General features: G+C 38.0%; 1 pseudogene; it reads left to right on the forward strand.

Annotated features, from left to right (window-relative positions):
* Positions 1–6,410: 6,410 nt before the first annotated feature.
* On the forward strand, positions 6,411–6,787 carry LOC131477972 (large ribosomal subunit protein eL31-like; annotated as a pseudogene).
* Positions 6,788–17,736: the final 10,949 nt, after the last annotated feature.

Consider the following 17,736-nt stretch of genomic DNA (forward strand, 5'->3'; position numbering starts at 1 on the left):
CCAGTTACAATGTCTGCTTCTCTGCTTCTGATCCACTTCCTTGTTGATGCACCTGGGAAAGCAGTAAAAGATAGGTCAAGTTGTTGGGGCCCTGCCACCCACATGGCAGCCTTGGATGGAGTTCCTGACCCCTGGCTCAGTGCTGGTCATTGTGGCCATTTAGGTAGTAAGCCAGCAGATGGAAGGATAGAAGCTCTCTCTCTCTCTCTCTGCTCACTAATTTTTCTGTAACTTGGGTTTTGAAACAAATAAAATCTAAAAAAGAAGTGTGTAGAATTGCGATTAAATATCAATTCAATTTTCAATCATCATGTTTTAAAGTACTATTATTATAAAGTATATGAAACTTTAGAATATGACAAAAATATGAACTAATAATTTTTAGGACATGCTTAGACCCAAAGCATAATAGGTTAATTCACTTGGTCAGTGTTTTTAAAGGTTAAATTGTAAGTCACTACCAAAGTTCCTGCTGTTAGATATAACTGCAATTTTTGCTTTTGCTATTACCATTTTGCTGGCAGTATGGATGAATTTCTAATTCACCTACTTAAAGTGCAACAAATAAAATTGGTTAGATTTATAGCTCAATTCAAGAAAGCTGGAAAAGAAAAAAATAACAGCATGCATCGTATTTGACCCTAAATTTGGTAATCAGCCATTCATTACTTTCCCAGTTGGAGGACCTTTATCCTGTACCAATTGTTACTGCTAATTCTGTCTGGATGTACTCCACTTGAATGATTAATTGAAGATTGATGCTTACTCTTACTTTCCTTTGTTGTTTCCTTAATAACTTCAAAAAGTTTCTTAGATGTCCTAGTTATTTAATAAAAAGTGATTACTTAGAATTTATTTATTTCTAATAAATATGAATAAACATAACAATTACATATGAATAAAGAGTTTGGACGACTGAGTAGGCAATCAGGACACTTAAAGGCCCAAGAAAGACTGGAAGTGGTTTCCTAGGCAAACACTTGAAGAAAGAAACCAGTTGGAAGTGGTCATTGAGAGAGTAGTTGAATTACATGGTCTCTTGCAATTCAAGGATCTAAGTTTGGTCAAAAATGGGCTTATAAGGCAACTTGTATGTTGAAAAGTGTTGTTGTCAAGCAGCCTAAACTGAGCGACCAGAAATACAAAGTGAGTAGTGACAAAGGAGAGGAATGATGGCAGTCCAAAGGGGCCCGCTCTCAGTCACACTAGTGACTCACCGTCCTAGCAAATGGCTGTTGCTGAACACCGAAGCAACTAATCCCAAGAAAATAATAAACTATTGAAAAGTACAGGTTTTGCTGGCTAAGGCTGTCCAGGTATTCCTTATGATTTCTTCTTCTTCTTCTTCTTCTTTATTTTTTATTTAAGATTTATTTACTTTTATTGAAAAGGCAAATTTGTAGACAAGGAGAAAGATCTTCCATCTGCTGTTTCACTTTCCAAGTGAGGTGATTTGAAGCCAAGGACTAGGAACCTTCTCCTGGTCTCCCCCCACAGGTACAGGGTTCCAAGGTTTTGGTCCATCCTGCACTGCTTTGCTAGGCCGCAAGCAGAGAGCTAGATGGGAAATGGAGTAGCCAGTATATGAACTAATACTCATAAGGGATGCTGCCACTTGCAAGGGAAGGATTAACCAATTGAACCATTGCACCAACCCTTCCACACACATAATGTAAAATTTAACTAATTTTTAATCAAAATGCTTTATTGTTTTGAGTTCTTGCAATCTGAAAAACATAGCATTCAGTGCTTAGAGACAAAGCTAAAACTATGAGCAAAACAAAGAAGGTTTCTACCTTGCTGGGCAACAAGTCCTTAAAAATTGGATCAGAAGCATATCTCTCTGGTCCTTTTTTTAAGGCCTGCATTACAATTCATGTACGAGAGAAATTTTTGCACACCCCATTCTTTATTTTGTATATCATAGCTATTAGTCTATTGTTTGCTCCCACATAAGAACATGAATACCATGCAACAGGATCTTTAATTTGTCAACAAAGCTGACATATCAAAACTAATGTTTATGGAATAAGTACATGAATAAATTGAGTATGTATTTGTTTTTATGACTACTGTTCTGAAGTTTGAAAGGAACATTCTTTTTTATTATATTTATTTTTGATGATAGTTGATTAGGGTGATATGGGTCAAAGGCTACAGGAAGGTGGGTGAGATCACCATTTTCACATTCTCTCTCTTTTTCCCTTTCCTGTAGAAAGGAACATTCTGATTCATTCTTGTCTGTCTAATTTCCTGAAGGAAAGTCCTTTAGAATGGAGTTATTTTTGTGTGTATTTTCAAAGGACTTTGATGAAACACCTAGTTGCTATTCTGAAAGGAAATTTGAACTTATATCACCGCAGTGTAGAATCTTCTTTTCCAATGCCTCCCATAAATGGGTATTATCAGTCATGTTACTTATCATATGTGGAGAAAAATCATAATGTTCTTTTGAATGCATTTGGTTGGGAAGATAGGCTAGAGAAACCTTCTTTTTAAAAAAGTTTATTTAAGAGTCAGAGTGAAGAAAAACTTCAATGAGAGAGAAATAGACATTCTATCCACTAGTTCAGTTCTCAAATGACCTCAGCAACTGGGACACAATAAATCTAAAGTAAGAAAGCAGAAACTCCAAATGCGTCTTTCACATGAGTGGCAGGGACCCACATACATGAGCCATTGCTTTCTTTTCTCCAGGGTACACATTACCATGAAGCCGGATTGAAGTGGGGGGTGAGACTTAATCTTAGACGTTCTATGTTAACTAGCCTACTGTATCAGATCACTCATCCAGAGTAGTGATACTTTCACAGTAACATTGACATATTTTCCTTTATCAAGTGTAACTGTGATTTAACTTATTTCATTATTTTCACTTTTTAAAAAGATTTATTTGTTTATTTACTGTGAAGTCAGATATATATATGTATATGTGGGATGAACGTGTCTCAATCCATGTTTTAAACGTTGGACTAAATGTCTGTTGTAGCAACCTTTTGAGCTAAAATCTGAGTGTAGTCACTTGTGTGAACTCAATCCACAAACACAAATACCACCTTCTCAATCCAGGAAGACTTCAGCAATTAATCATCATTTAAGTTCAGTAAGGAAAATTTGCTATACACTCAGGAAAGTCTTCTTCTCCTTATCATTACAAATATACCTAGATAATAAGAATATGTTTGTGATTTTCAACACATAAATATAAGTGGAAGTTATTTTGTTGTGAGAGCACAAACAGAATGTTGGTTTTTACCTGATGACATTTATTCTTTATTTGTGAATACCATCACATCATCTTTTTAAAAATTTTTATTGCATTTTCATGGTTTTATAGGAACAAGGATTCAAATGCTTTATTGTCCAAGTAGCTATACAGTGCCATCAAATCACACTGAATAATTTTTTCATTCATTTTAATTAATTGATTATTTTATTGGAAAGAAATTTACAGAGAGAATGAGCGACAGAGACCATCCATGTGCTGATTCACTTCTCAGATGGCTGTAAAAGCAGAAGTGAACTGATCCAAAATGGGATCCAGGAGCCACTTCCAGTTTTTCCACATGACTGCAGGGTTGCAAGGCTTTGGGCTGTCCCCCACTGCTCCTTAGACCATAAGCAGGAAGTGGAATGGGCAATGGTGCAGCCAGGACACAAACCAGTGCCCATATGGGAAGCCAGCGCTTGGAGGTGAAGAAATAGCTACTTCAAGCAACACACTGGCCCCTCATTAATTTTTGTAAAGATTTAAAAATTTTTTTAAATTTACTTATTCATTTTACTTTTTATGTGAAAGGCAGAGTTACTGGGAAAACCAGGGAGGGAAAGAGGGAGAGAGAGAGAGAGAGAGAAATCTTCCTTCTGCTGGTTTACCAAATGGTCCAAATGGTCACAATGCCTGGACCTGAGCATATCTGAAGCCAGGCAGGGTCCTTGAGCTCCTTCCAGTTCTCCCACATGTATGTAGGGGTCCAAGCACTTGTACCATCCTCTGCTGCTTTCCCAGGTCATAAGCAGGGAGCAGTTGTGACAGGAAGCTGGCACTGCAGATGGAGATTTTGTTTACTATGCCAGCGCCAGTCCCTATTTCATTCACTTTTAATGTCACCTCTATCACATCAAAATTCTTCAGACTTGGATTTATTTGGTAATTCCTAAGACTTTCCCACTGATTTACCTATTTATTGGGTATCAAATACCAGCTTTCAATATATGTAGCTTTATGATATGATTTAACAAATTTGATAGTTTATTGAAGTTAAATCTTTGCCTTCTCATCTGTAAGATTTTCCTTTTCCAATTCAAATGGTTTTAAATGCAAATAGTGAAGAATCAGAAGAGTTTATTTTAAAATGTGCACTTTTCAATTCTGTTATAAATGTGGCCATCCTGTCCAAAAATTTCTCCTGTTGACATTGAGGCTGGGTTGAATGGCACGCGTTTCCATCTCCAGGCCAGAAACCCTTTGAAAGAGAGGCCGCATTTCCAACAGTTACTGACATTTTCTTGTCCACTGAAATTGCTTTGCTAGTATCCACTAGTGCTAGAAAAAAGTCTGGAGACAACCTATTTTTTTCACCCGTTTTCAAGTAACCTACTTTTTTTCAATGGTGTTTGGAGGAATTTTTCTTTATAGACCATACATATTGAGCACTAAGTCCCATGACACTCAATGCGTAATGAAAAGATTTCTTCATCATTCTCTAATTTACTCCCTACCTTCAGACCTCTCTCCCAAATGGGAAATGTAATTGGGGATTTTCCAGACTTACCTTCACTTGCTTTTTAAATTGCCAAATCACTGCCTTTAGAATGATCATTTATTGTCAAATTGTAGTGTTTATTTTCAATTTAGTTCAATTTATTCTATTCCTAAAAGGTATTCCATAAAGTTCACAGTATAACTTTGAAGCTATTTCCTAGTTTCAAGTTTCTTCCCTGTTTTGTTTATTTTGGAAGATTTTCGTGAGGACTGGATGATAAACCTACTCTTATTTCTACACCCTTCTTGATCTCTATATCTTTCTTGATTTCATCCTTGATGTGTATGTTATATAACAGGTTGACTCACTAAACATCTTAAAAAATAAAACCATGTGATGTGAGAACCTGCGTTTTTCCCCCCTTTGGATAGTTCATTTTCAAGGACAGTAGACACAGCACTTCTTAGCCTTCACTAAAACTTATCATAGAGGGAAATGCGTGGTCAACTTGACTGGTGAAATTGCTACATGAAGACTTGGTTGGTGTTCATGGTTATTATGTTCGAAGCTTAGGTTTCTTGTCCATTCCCTTTTCCTTTACCAATATATTAGCAAACAAGTTCCTTTTAATCTTGTATTTACTATGCCTGTGCTAAGAAATCACACTAAAAATGTTTTCAAATAGCTAGGGTGACTTTGATTTTATTTTATGCTTTTAGTTTGTTTTTATTTTTAACTTAGTTTTTAACAGGGTCACTGTGATCTTTAGATACACCTCTAAGAACATAATAATATTGCCATCTTCTCTCCCTTCCCCATAGGGCGACTTTTCTAAGGTTGTTGTAACACAATTTTTCAAAGTGATCGTATTTGTCAAAGAATGCTATGTGACATATTTGAGCTACTGGGAAAGAATCTCCATTCTTTCGTGAGCCACATGTTTATTTACTATTAATCTGAACTGATTGGAAATAAAGTTATTATGGACTAGCATTATCACAACATTACAAGAATATGCTGAACAGGAAAAAAAAAGACAAAAAGGAAGAATGAAACTGGCCCATCAGACACACTATGGACAACTTTTCTTCAGTCACACTTTCACAGAGGTCCACATTTGTTTTCAAAACACATTCTTATCACAAACCTGCATTGATCCAGTATTCCCGGATAGCAAACAGGAAAATTAGATTCATAGAAAGTGAGCAGGCCTGCTGTTGTGGAAGCAGCTCCCCGAGTACTTCCCTTTACATAACTGTTCCCCAACTGTTTATTTTTTCAAAGAATATTTACTTCATATTTCTTACTCCATTTTTAAGTCGATTTTAAGTTTGAGAGGTGGATGATTCCCCAATTACAGGAGGTTTGCTAAGCCTATAGCCTTTAATGCTTAGCATTGAGTAAGACAGCCCCAAATTGATTTCATCAATATCTCAGGGGCACTTAGTGCCAAAAGTTGGCACCCCAAAGTTTCATAATTAATCTCCTCTCTTTATAATGTTATTATTATTATTTCATAATTGGTATAGATAATTTTTAGCTGTTACTCATAAAATGTTTACATATATATATATTTTTTTACAAAATAATAATCTCTTAAAAAATCTTTATTAGTACTTATGCCACTCTGCTCTGGAAAACTGTTTACTATTTTTAAAATTTTTAAAAATGTCTTTTTGCCCTTTCCATCTTGCTCCCTATGAGATGGCTTCTGCAAAGAAGGGTGCAAGAAGAAGGGCCATTCTGCCACCAATGGGGTTGTGATACAGGAGTAGACCATTCACATTCACAAACACATCCATGGAGTAGGCTTCAAGAAGCGGGCTCCTCGAGCACTCACAGATATCCTAAAGTTTGTCATGAAAGACATGGGGACTCCAGATGTGCATATCGACACCAAGTTCAACAAAGCTCTCTGGGCCAAAGGAATAAGGAACGTCCGTCCCATACAGTATCTGTTTGAGATGTCCAGAAAACCTAATGTGGATGAAGATTAATAAAACAAGCTCTGCAATTTGGTTAGCTATGTACCAGTAATAACTTGCAAATATCTACATACGGCCAATGTGGATGAGAAATAAATAAAGTTGTAAGATTCATGTGTGTGTGTGTGTGTGTGTGTTTTATAAAAACAAACAAGCCAACAACAAAATTCCTGAAATGACTATCTAGAATGGCTCTGGTTAAGATTTTCTTCTTTTGGGCTATGTGGGATTTAATGTATGGGAATACTTCCAAAAGTTTGTGGAAAAGTGAAATTAAAAGCTTCTTTAGAACTGAGCCATAGGACAGTAAGCTGAATCCTCTGCCAGCAGAACTGGCATCATGTATGGGTGTCAGTTTGAGTCCCAGTTACTCCACTTCCAAACCACGTCCCTGCTTACAGCCTGGGAAAGCAAGTTCTTGGGCCCCTGAACCTATGTGGGAGATCCAGAATAGGTTGCTGGCTGCTGGCTTTGAACCAGCCCAGATCTGGTCATTGCAATCTTTTGGGAAGTGAACCAGTAGATGGATAATCTCTTTCTGTCCTTTCCTCTCTTTCTCTTTAACTATGCTTTTTTTTTTACATTTTATTATTATTATTATTATCATTTTATGATACAGTTCCACAGGCTCCTGGCATTTCCTTTATCCCCTCCCCAGTTCCCTCCCCACCAGTTCCTCTATATCATTACTAAAATACAGTTCTTCATACTCAGTCATATGTCCATCATTGCGGGCAGGGACAATGGCAGAGAGTCCAGAATCCTAGTGTCAAGATATAGTGAACAGTTTCATTGTAAGTCCATCTTTGTCTGGAAGTAGAAATGCATACCGCATTGTATCCTCACATCTGGATGTTAGTCTTCATTTCACAGCTACTGTACATCCCTTCAAATGAAAAGTCGTAATACAAAATCAACAATAGAAAGAAAAATAGGAATTTACAATGCCATGAAGTTAAATGACATGTTACTAGATATGACAGTCTCTATTACACAGCTACTATACATCCCCTTAAATGAAAAGCCACAAAACAAAATCAACATCTGGGAGAAAAAAGAAATTAACAACACCATGAAGTTAAATAACATGCTACTAAATGACTAACGTGTAGCTGAAGAAATGAAAATCAAGAACCTTCTTGAAGAAAATGATGCCACTGCATGATCTATGAGTCATTGAATGATTTAATCAGAAGAAAGTGTTTTGAAGAGATGAAACTAACAGAAAACAACAAAACCCATGAGATAGAGTTTCCGCTGATTTTTGTTGGTGAAGCGTGTCTCTTCTAGACAATAAATAGATGTTGTGTTGTTTTTTTAATCCAGTCTACTCATTTACGGCATTTGATTGAGCTTAAGCCTTTTACATTCAGAGTTTAAATACATGGGTGGTACTTTGATCCTGTCATTTTAGGAATAGGTTGTTCATTGGTTTAGTCTTCTGTTGTCATTTTTCTGGAATGTTCTTCCCATTTGCCTTTGGTTTTGGTAGGTGCTATTCCTTTTTTCTGTCAAGAGAACTTCTTGAAGTATCCTTTGTAGGGCAGGTTTGGAAGAGGCAAATTCTTTTAGCTTTTCTTGACTGTGGAAGAATTTTATTTCATTTTCAAAGACAAAAGAAAGCTTTGCTGGATATGTTATCCTAGATGGACAATTTTTTTCTTTTAGAATCTGGAATATATCAATCCATTCTCTTCTTTCCTGTAGAGTTTCCTGTGAGAGAGCTCCTGTGAGTTGAATTGGCATTCCTTTATATGTCAGTAGATTTTTTTCATGTGCACATTTAAGGATCTTTTCCTTATGTTCAATTGAAGAGAGCTTGATGATCATGTGTCTTGGTGAAGATCGCTTTTGATCAAGCCTGTTGTGAATTCTGTGCCCCTCCTGGAACTTGTTTCCCAATTCTTTCTCTAGATTAGGGAAATTTTCCTATATTATTTCATTAAATATATTTGCAAACTCAGCTTCTCTTTCTGCACCTTTTGGGACTCCCATAACTTTTATATTTGGCCTCTTAATAGTGTCTTGAAAGCTTTTTTTTGCCTGATCCAACTCTGCTTCCAGCTTTTTATTTGCTTCCCCCTGATGACAGGAAATATCTTTCAATTTTGAGATTCTTTCTTCTGCTTGCTTCATTCTCTTTTGGAGACTCTCCATTGTACTTTTAATTTGCTCTACTGTGTTCTTAATTTCTGATATACCAGCCTTGATTTGCTTTATTGCTTCCTTAAATTCTTTGAACTCATTGTTTCTCATTTTTGATCAGAATCTTTAAAATGAGTTTTATGGATTCTGTGTGCCCCATTTTCCCGATGTCTTCCTCAGTTAACTTCTAGGTTGGCATAAGGTTTTGCTCCTTTGCAGGGGAGTTTTCAGTAATATTCATTATGCCTTTGTCTCTTCTTTTGCTCTTGGTCATTGTACTTCTGGTTAGCAGAGTTTTCTCCTTGGGGCAGGTTTCTAATCTGTGTCACCAACAGGCCTATAATGCGATTTTACTTATTGCAGTTGTTACACAACTTTTTGCTTGCAGCCACTTGTGCCACAACCTCCAGGGAGTTCCAGGTCTGGGTTCTTAGGGAAGAGACTTTCACTGGGAGCTTGGGAGGTAAACCCAGACAAAGAAATATCCGTCTTGCTGGTCCGTTTGATTTAACCAGGAGCAGAGACAGAGCAGCAGATCCCAGATAGGCAGTGCCAGAACAGCATTGCAATTTCATAGCCCAGTCAGTTGCCTAGAGCCAAACTGGCGCCATTTTGCGGAAGCAGGCAAAAGCAAGGGAATGGAATGAGCATCGCTGAGCTGGGAGTGAACTCATTTCTGACTCAGTGAACTGTAGCTACGTGACATTCTACAGGTTCCACCCAAGACAGGTCTGGGTAGCCCTAAGACCTGATGGCCTGCAGATCAAAAGCTCTAGCAGTGGTATGTCAGGCACCATTTTGTACACTGTGGCAATAGCTTTAGGACTGCAGGGGACAACAGTGAACTGTGTACATGCTGAGCTCGCAAGAACTCACTGAGTTCTGTGGATTGCACTGGTCCTGTAAGAAAATAATACTGACTGTGGCATTGTAAGGGTCAAAATAGGTCCGTATGGCACCCAGACCTAATGTCCAACAGGTTCCGGCAACATCTGTGTCACCAACAACCTAACTAGATAGGACACCTGGTGTCTCTCTAATCCTGGGACCTGCTCCAACCAGAAGTGGAAGAAAGTTTGCAGAGACAACGGTGCAGCCTCAGCACGGTATCACAAGAGGTGGAGAGTGGTGAGTCAGAAGCCGGGGCTGTGGAGACTATAGTGGAAATCTAACGTAACTATGCTTTTAAAATACATTTATGATTATATATATGATTATATATATAAATACATTTTATTATATAAAATAAAGATAAGCTTCTTTACATACAATAAGTTTTATAATCATAATATGACCTCAATGAACTTTTTGAAAACCTCTCACAAGCTGAATTTAAGAAAGGAAAGGAGGGAGGTAGGGAGGAAGGAAAGGAAGGGAGAAGGGAGGGAAAGAGGGAGAGATAGAAGGAAGGGAGAAAGGGGAGGGACTAAAGGAATAAGGGAGAATAAGATCTTCGGATTATGCAAAGGATCTCATATATACTCCTAAGTCATTAACCACTGATCACTCCAAAATCTCTATTTCTACTTTCCAAGACCATGTGAAGTCTGTTTTTTATCATGCTTCCAAATTGGCAATATAACCTGCCTGAGTTTCACGGATGCTGGCATAAAATACAAGACTCCTAGGTTGGAGACAAAGAATTGTACTACTCCTAAGGCTGCAAGCTGATAAGCTACATGTTCATGCTACCCTGACTCCCACAGGTTGCAACCTAAGCAGCTCTACAAACACGTGCACAGAGGCATACCACAAGCTGGAGGTGTGGGATGGGTAACTCCTAAGGCTTTGAGAGTTCAAATGGAGTGTCACTAATTGCAATTTCCCACTGAAAATTCTAAGCTTTCAATGGACTACAGAACCCTAAAATACTTCAAGAAGAATTCTCCAGTGCAATTGAAATTCAGGTGGGGAGACAGATTCCTGGTGATTCCTACTTCATCATCTTCCCAGAATCCTCCTCTGACTCAGTATTCCTAGTGTTATCCGCAAGGAAGTATTCTAACTTCCAGGCTGTTCACTATACAAATATAGCAAAGATTCAAAAACTAATCAGTGCCTCAGATCCAAAAGTCCATCAATGCCTCTGCCTGCCAGGAGGACAGAATGCTGTGTATCCATGAACATTGCTTCTCAATAGAGCTCTGCTCTCTTTGAATTCCAGATCCACAAACGCAACTCCCTGGTGGACAACACCATTTGGATATCATAAAGGCATTTCCAATTCAGATTTGTAAAAGGAAGCTCAGAAGACTTCCTTAGTTCTACTTTCTCTTTGAATTTTTTTTTATCACACTGAGCCCACTATTTATGCTACTATAACAAAATATCTGATACTGATTAATTAGTAGGCAACAAACCATTATTCCTCCCAGTTCTGGGAGCTGGGCGAAGATCAGTGCACTGTGAGGCTCAGTTGTGAGATGCGGGCTGCTCTGCTTCCAAGAGAGTGCACGGCTGCTGGATCCCTCAGAAGGCATTGACACTGTGTCCTCACACTGCATAGGGCAAAAGAACAAGAAATTCGAATGCTATGTGCAGCCTCTTTCACAATGGCCTTAAGTGTGAAGGCAAAAGGAAGGGTACTCATGAGGTGAACATCCCAAAAGGACCCCAAATGTTAACACCATTGTATTGACCAGTGGGTTTCAGTGCCTTGGTTTTGGAGGGGATGTATAGCTTTCACCTGAAGACCTGGGAATCACCGTAGATGCTTTCTTGTCCTCATTTTCCCCATTCCTTGCAATCCCATTCCTACTTAATCACAAAACTCACTCAGTTTGGTCTTAGTCAAAGTTCTTATACCTGCCCACTGTGCCATCCTCTTGGTGCTTAACACTTACCTCCTGAGTACTAAAGTCCTAGGGCTATGGATCACTCTAGGCCACCTGCTACACTTCCATGACGTAGTTCTTAATGTTGTTGCCTATAAAGCAAAATTTAAAATTCTATGTCCCACAATGATATATTCCAGTACCACGGTTTTTGCTTTTTAAGCCTTTACTCTCATCTAATTATAACATTTGCTTAATGCAATCAATTATTTGTTGTCAGTATCCTGCTACCGAATATAAATTGCTTGGTTTTAGGGGCTCTCTTACTTGACTTTAAGTCTGTCAATAACATAGTAGGCATTGAATACATTTTTACTAGATAAAGATTTATCGTGAGGCCATAAGTACAGAGCGGTGGATACATGCTTTTTACTTTTGTGATTGTGTTTTCACTTACACTTGTAGACTGCATTTTAGTAAAACTGAGCAGACCAAATTTCATACAATCTTAGTGAGACTTTAAAATCTTCAAAGCTAAAAAGTGATTTATTTTTCAACACCTCTATTTGCCAAAGGGGATTTTTTTCTCCCTAAAAATTTCATTTTTATTTATTTTAAAAGCAGAATTACAGAGTGAAAGAGACAGAGATTACCCTCTGATGGATCACTCACTAAACGGCTGAAAGAGCTTGGCTGGGCCCGACTGAAGCTAGGAGCCTGCCACTCCATCTGGGCATCCCATGTGGATGGCAGTGACCCAGTCTTTTTGCTCATCTGCTGCTTTTCCAGAAACACTAGCAGGGAGCTGGATTGGAAGTAGGAATAGCTAGGACTCAAGCCATTACTCATATAGGATAAGAGGGTCCCAGCCAGTGGTGTGACACAAGGTGTCACACTCCTACCCCAAAAGGAGATATTTTATAAATAACTTTGCCAGCTAAACAATTAGTTATTTTTTCTAGATAACTCACATTATAATATTTGGTTTTGTTATTATTGTTTAACCTATAGCGGAATGTCTCAATCTCGACACTATTGACCTGCTGTTGGTCAGGTAGTTCCCTGTCATGGGGATATTTTGTACAACGTGGATGCTTAGCAGCACCCCTGCTTCCTGCCCACTTGGCACTAGATTCATCCTTTATTCCATTTTCAAAAACCAAAATTGTCTCCTGATATTGACAAATATTCCAAGGGCAATGACAGTGATAAATTTTACCTAGTTTAAGAATCATTAATTTGAAGTCACTGGCAATTTTTATGTCCCTCAAAAATATTCAAACAGCAAAAATTGCACACAAATTTCCTTGGAATTTATGACTTACAGAAAATTATATTTCAGCCAGAAAATGGTGCCATGTGGCAACACTGACATAATGCAAAGAATATGTATATTAATGATTGAGATGTGTACTGGGTAAGGCAAAACCAGTCCAGGTTATCATGCTCCCAAAACTGGGACTTCATAAACCTCATGGGCCATATTAGCCATATGTCCATCTCAAGCCCATAGAAATGATTTATGCCTTTATAGCACTCCTGACATTTTGTAGAATAATACAGCCATAGAAAATTATTTTAACTTATTATTTACAAAATTGTTTTTATTAAAATTCTTACTGGTATTTTTGTTATTGTAGCTAGTATTTGCTTATTTTTTAAAGATTTATTCATTTTTATTGGAAAAACAGATTTATAGAGAGAAGAGACAGAGACAAAGCTCTTTCATCTGCAGGTTCACTCCCCAAATAACCACTACAGCAAAAGCTGAGTTGATCTGAGAAGCCTGAAGCTGGGAGTCCAGAGCTTCTTTAGAGTCTTCCATGTTGGGGAACAGGGTCCCAAAGCTTTGGGCCATCCTCCACTGGTTTCCCAGGCAATAATCAGGGAGCTAGATGAGAAATGGAGCTGTGGGGACACGAACCAGCACCCATACAGGACCCTGGTGCTTGCAAGGGGAGGATTAGCCAAAGGAGCTATCACACAGGCTGAGTGATTATTTACTATTACAGTGGTAAATATTTTTTTGAGTTCGGTTGATCTTCTTCAGTAGGATAGTTCTAGAATGACTGTTACCAATTGAGGTACGCAAATAGGTTGTCATTATATTATCTAATTCTTCTTGGTATTTTGAATAAAATTCTTTAAAATTGCTGAGGTATTACGTTCTAGAAAATTACCTGAGTGTTGTGCAATAACTGCTTTTCATTTAGGTTATGAGTATTAACATTCACTTAGAGCATCAACTCCAGCAGATTTAAATATGCTATTACCAGCCATTTGAAATTATAAAGTATTCATAAAGAATGCATGCCAGAATAGTCTCAATTGGCTGGATAATTCAACAATTAAAATGAAGTATCAAATGCATATGTAATTTGGTTAAATAGGATAAATTTCTTTGGAGTCATTCAGGTACATTTTTCATCACTTTGAGTGAACCTTTCAGAAATGTTTGTACATTTTATAACTAACAGCAAATAGTACATTGGAACTAGAAAAATATCACAGATAGGAGTAAAAATTTGAATAAAAAGGAGATTAGTATTTTCATGAAGAGTGAAAATATGAAACCTGTTTCATTTTGTTTTTAGGAATATTTATTTATTGGTATATTGCAGGAAAATGCACAAATGGATGAGAAGATTTTACTTATTTAATATTTAGTGTGCCTCATGCTTGGAAGGAATCAAACTGGATCACATCAGGTTAATTTTTAATAACGCTACTACTTTAAAAAAATTTACTTAGTTATTTTAAATTGATAATGACAGAGACACGGGGCAGAAAAGGAAAAAGATACATGTATGATGGTTTACTGCCGAAATGTTTGCAAGGTCTAGGATTGGGCCAGGTGTAAGTCAAAAACCAGGAAGTCCACCTGAGTCATCATGTGGGCGGCAGAGAATCAAGTACATTATCTGATGTTTCCCAGGTGCATTACCAGGGAACCGGTATGGAAGCAAAGTAATCAGAACAGGAACTAAATGTGGCCATCCAAAGTGGCAACCTAACCCACTGTGTCACAGTGCATCCCCAACTGCTACTTTGGTTTACTTATATTTCAGACATTGACACAGAAGAAATATCATATCCTGCCAGTACAAATGGGAAACACATTGCCTTTATGACTCCAGTAATATCTATGGACTCCTAGGCTCAGAGTTTTGTCACATCCATCATGTTTTTGACTGTGTACCTTGATATCTTCCCCTTCCTGAGCTACTCCTTCCTCTTTAACAAAAAGCCTGAGGTACTTCAGAAAAACCCCTGAAGTCAGTAATTCTCACCAGACGAAGAGAAGGAAGACCTGAGTGGTTGCAATCCTCTTTCCCTCTTTCTGTTATTTCGAGAGTGTATTACTTTATTTATTTGAGAGACAGAGAGAGTGTTCCCATTTGCTAGTTCAATTTGAATGCCTACAATAGTTGCAACTGGTTATAACCAAAGCCAGCAGTTGGGAATTCAATCCAGGTCTCCCACCGGGTGGCTGGAGCCCAGTTATTTGAACCATCACAGCTACTTCACAGGGTTTGTATCAGCAAGAGTCTAGAGCGAAGTGTCAGAGTCAGGATTCGAACCTGATTACTCCAATGTGGGACATGAGCATCTTAATGGCCATCTTCACCACTAATCTAAATGCTTGACTTAGCAATTACTTTAATACATTATTTATCTATTTTGTACATATTCCTCTACCAGTCACAAATCTAGAGGCAGTAGATGTAGGATGGAAATCTGCGTGTGACTCAAACCTTTCACTCTATAAATGTTTCTGATGGAATTAATAAGCCAACGAACAATAACATGCTGTTTTAAAGTTTAACCTTTGATGACTCCAAGAGTTTAATTCCAGTGTTGCATGACTGTGATAGGCAGAATAACAGCCTCACAAATTTACCCCAATATAATCCCCTGAATCTGTGAATGTATTAGGTTACCTTGCAAAAGAAAATTTAGGAGTCTAAATGGTTAACTCATCTTGAGACATAAAGATAATCCTGAATTAAGAGTCACAGAACACTATACATATGAAAGAGGGAGGGAAAAGAGCATCAGTGTGAAGTCACCAACACTAGTTGTAAAGATGGAAAAGGTCTTTACATCAAAAAATGCAGAACATCTCAGAAGCCAGAATTGTCAAGAAAACAGAAGCTGCCCTAGCAACCTAGAAGCAATGGAACCATAATGACCCCTGGATTTTGGTTCAGTGTGACTCATTCTATACCTGGGAACTATCATACTGTAAGATAATGTATTTATACAGCTCTGAATAACTAAATCTGTGGCCATTCATTACAGCAGCTATGAGAAACTAATACAGCATTTACATTTTATATTTCAAAACACTGTAACCATACTCAACAAATAGCAAACCATTAAAAAATCAAGAATGTTAATATCCCAATTTCATGAAGAAATGCTTAGCCCAGGGACATATTTAAAATATACACCAAAAATGTCCACATTATCAAGCATCTATTTAATAGGTGATGTGGAAATAGTGAGAAAGTAGAGAAAGCTTTGATCTTTTTAGTTCTATAGTCAGAAATATTAGAAAATTCAATTCATTGGGAGCTCACTAAGGATTTATCTCCTACTCAACTTGATCAGGTAGAGTACGGTTTACATAAGCAGCTCATGTGGAATTCAATTTTGTTTCCAAAGATCCAAACATGTAGACTCCATGGCAACTCATCTGTCCTCGGTACATTCCTACTGACAGCAAAACTCACTCTTTTCTCTTCTCTGGAATCAGTGTTTAATCCCTTCCTCTCTCCTCAATACTAGCTTCAAAATAGACCTGTTTTTGACAACTTCTCCCCCTTCTTTCTTTTCTATTTATTTTGCCAATTACTTAAGAAAAAAATAGGAATTACAGCATAAAAAAAGAATCAGGACATAAGTTTTAGAAGCCTATGGATTTCTCTAGTCATATCATTCTTTTTTTAAAAGATTTATTTATTTTTATTACAAAGTCAGATATACAGAGAGGAGGAGAGACAGGGAGGAAGATCTTCCGTCCGATGATTCATTCCCCAAGTGAGCCTCAACGGCCAGTGCGCGCCGATCCGATGCTGGGAACCAGGAACCTCTTCCAGGTCTCCCAGGCTGGTGCAGGGTCCCAATGCATTGGGCCATCCTCGATTGCTTTCCCAGGCCACAAGCATGGAGCTGGATGGGAAGTGGAGCTGCCAGGATGGAACCGGTGCCCATATGGGATCCCGGGGCATTCCAGGCGAGGACTTTAGCTGCTAGGCCATGCCGCCAGGCCCAATATTTCTACACAGTTTTTCCAATAGTAGATAGGTCTTTAGAGTTTGTGATGTAATATCAACTCTTTCATGAGAATGACAGAGACTTGGATACCATTTTTACTCAGCAATGCTTTTTTGCTGATTGAAAATAAAATCAAAGAACAAAGCAAATTCTATTCTTTCGTATATAGACTTAGACTTTCTTCTCATAATACTACCTCTCCAAAAGACTTCCGAACTTTCCTGGAAAAAACGGATGCCCTCTGCCAAGGGCTTCTGTGACATAATAGCTACACTTGTGTGTATGTGCTTGCTGTGCATTTATTATGTAATGTACAATATAGTTTTATGTAATTATCTGTCAATATTTGCGACCTAAATTAATGACTTTTTAAAAAAAATTTTGCACTCAAGTGCAATGACTGCAACTTCCAGAGTGAATGGCACATACTGTGAGCTTAGGAATGTAGATTGCATACATAGGAAAATTAATGTAGTAATGATCTAATTAAATACATCTTTCAGAAAATATTTATTTATTTTCATTGGAACTTCAGATTTACAGAGAGAAGGAGGGACAGAGAGAACTAACTTCCATCTGCTGGATTACTCCCCAAATGGCTGCCACAGCCAGAACTGAGCCATTCCAGAACCAGGAGCTAGGATCTAGCAACTTCTTCCAGGGGTCCCTTGCAGGTACAGCATACCAAGGCTTTGGACCATCTTCCACTGCTCTCCCCCGCCTAAAGCAGGGAGCTGGATCAAAAGTGGAGAAGTAGAGCATTGGGGCACAAACCAATGCCTATATGGGATGCCATTGTTTGTAGACTGAGGATTAACCAGTTGAGCCATGGTGCTGGCTCCAGCC

This window comes from Ochotona princeps, chromosome 2 (assembly GCF_030435755.1).
Source record: "Ochotona princeps isolate mOchPri1 chromosome 2, mOchPri1.hap1, whole genome shotgun sequence".
In the NCBI taxonomy this organism is placed as follows: domain Eukaryota; kingdom Metazoa; phylum Chordata; class Mammalia; order Lagomorpha; family Ochotonidae; genus Ochotona; species Ochotona princeps.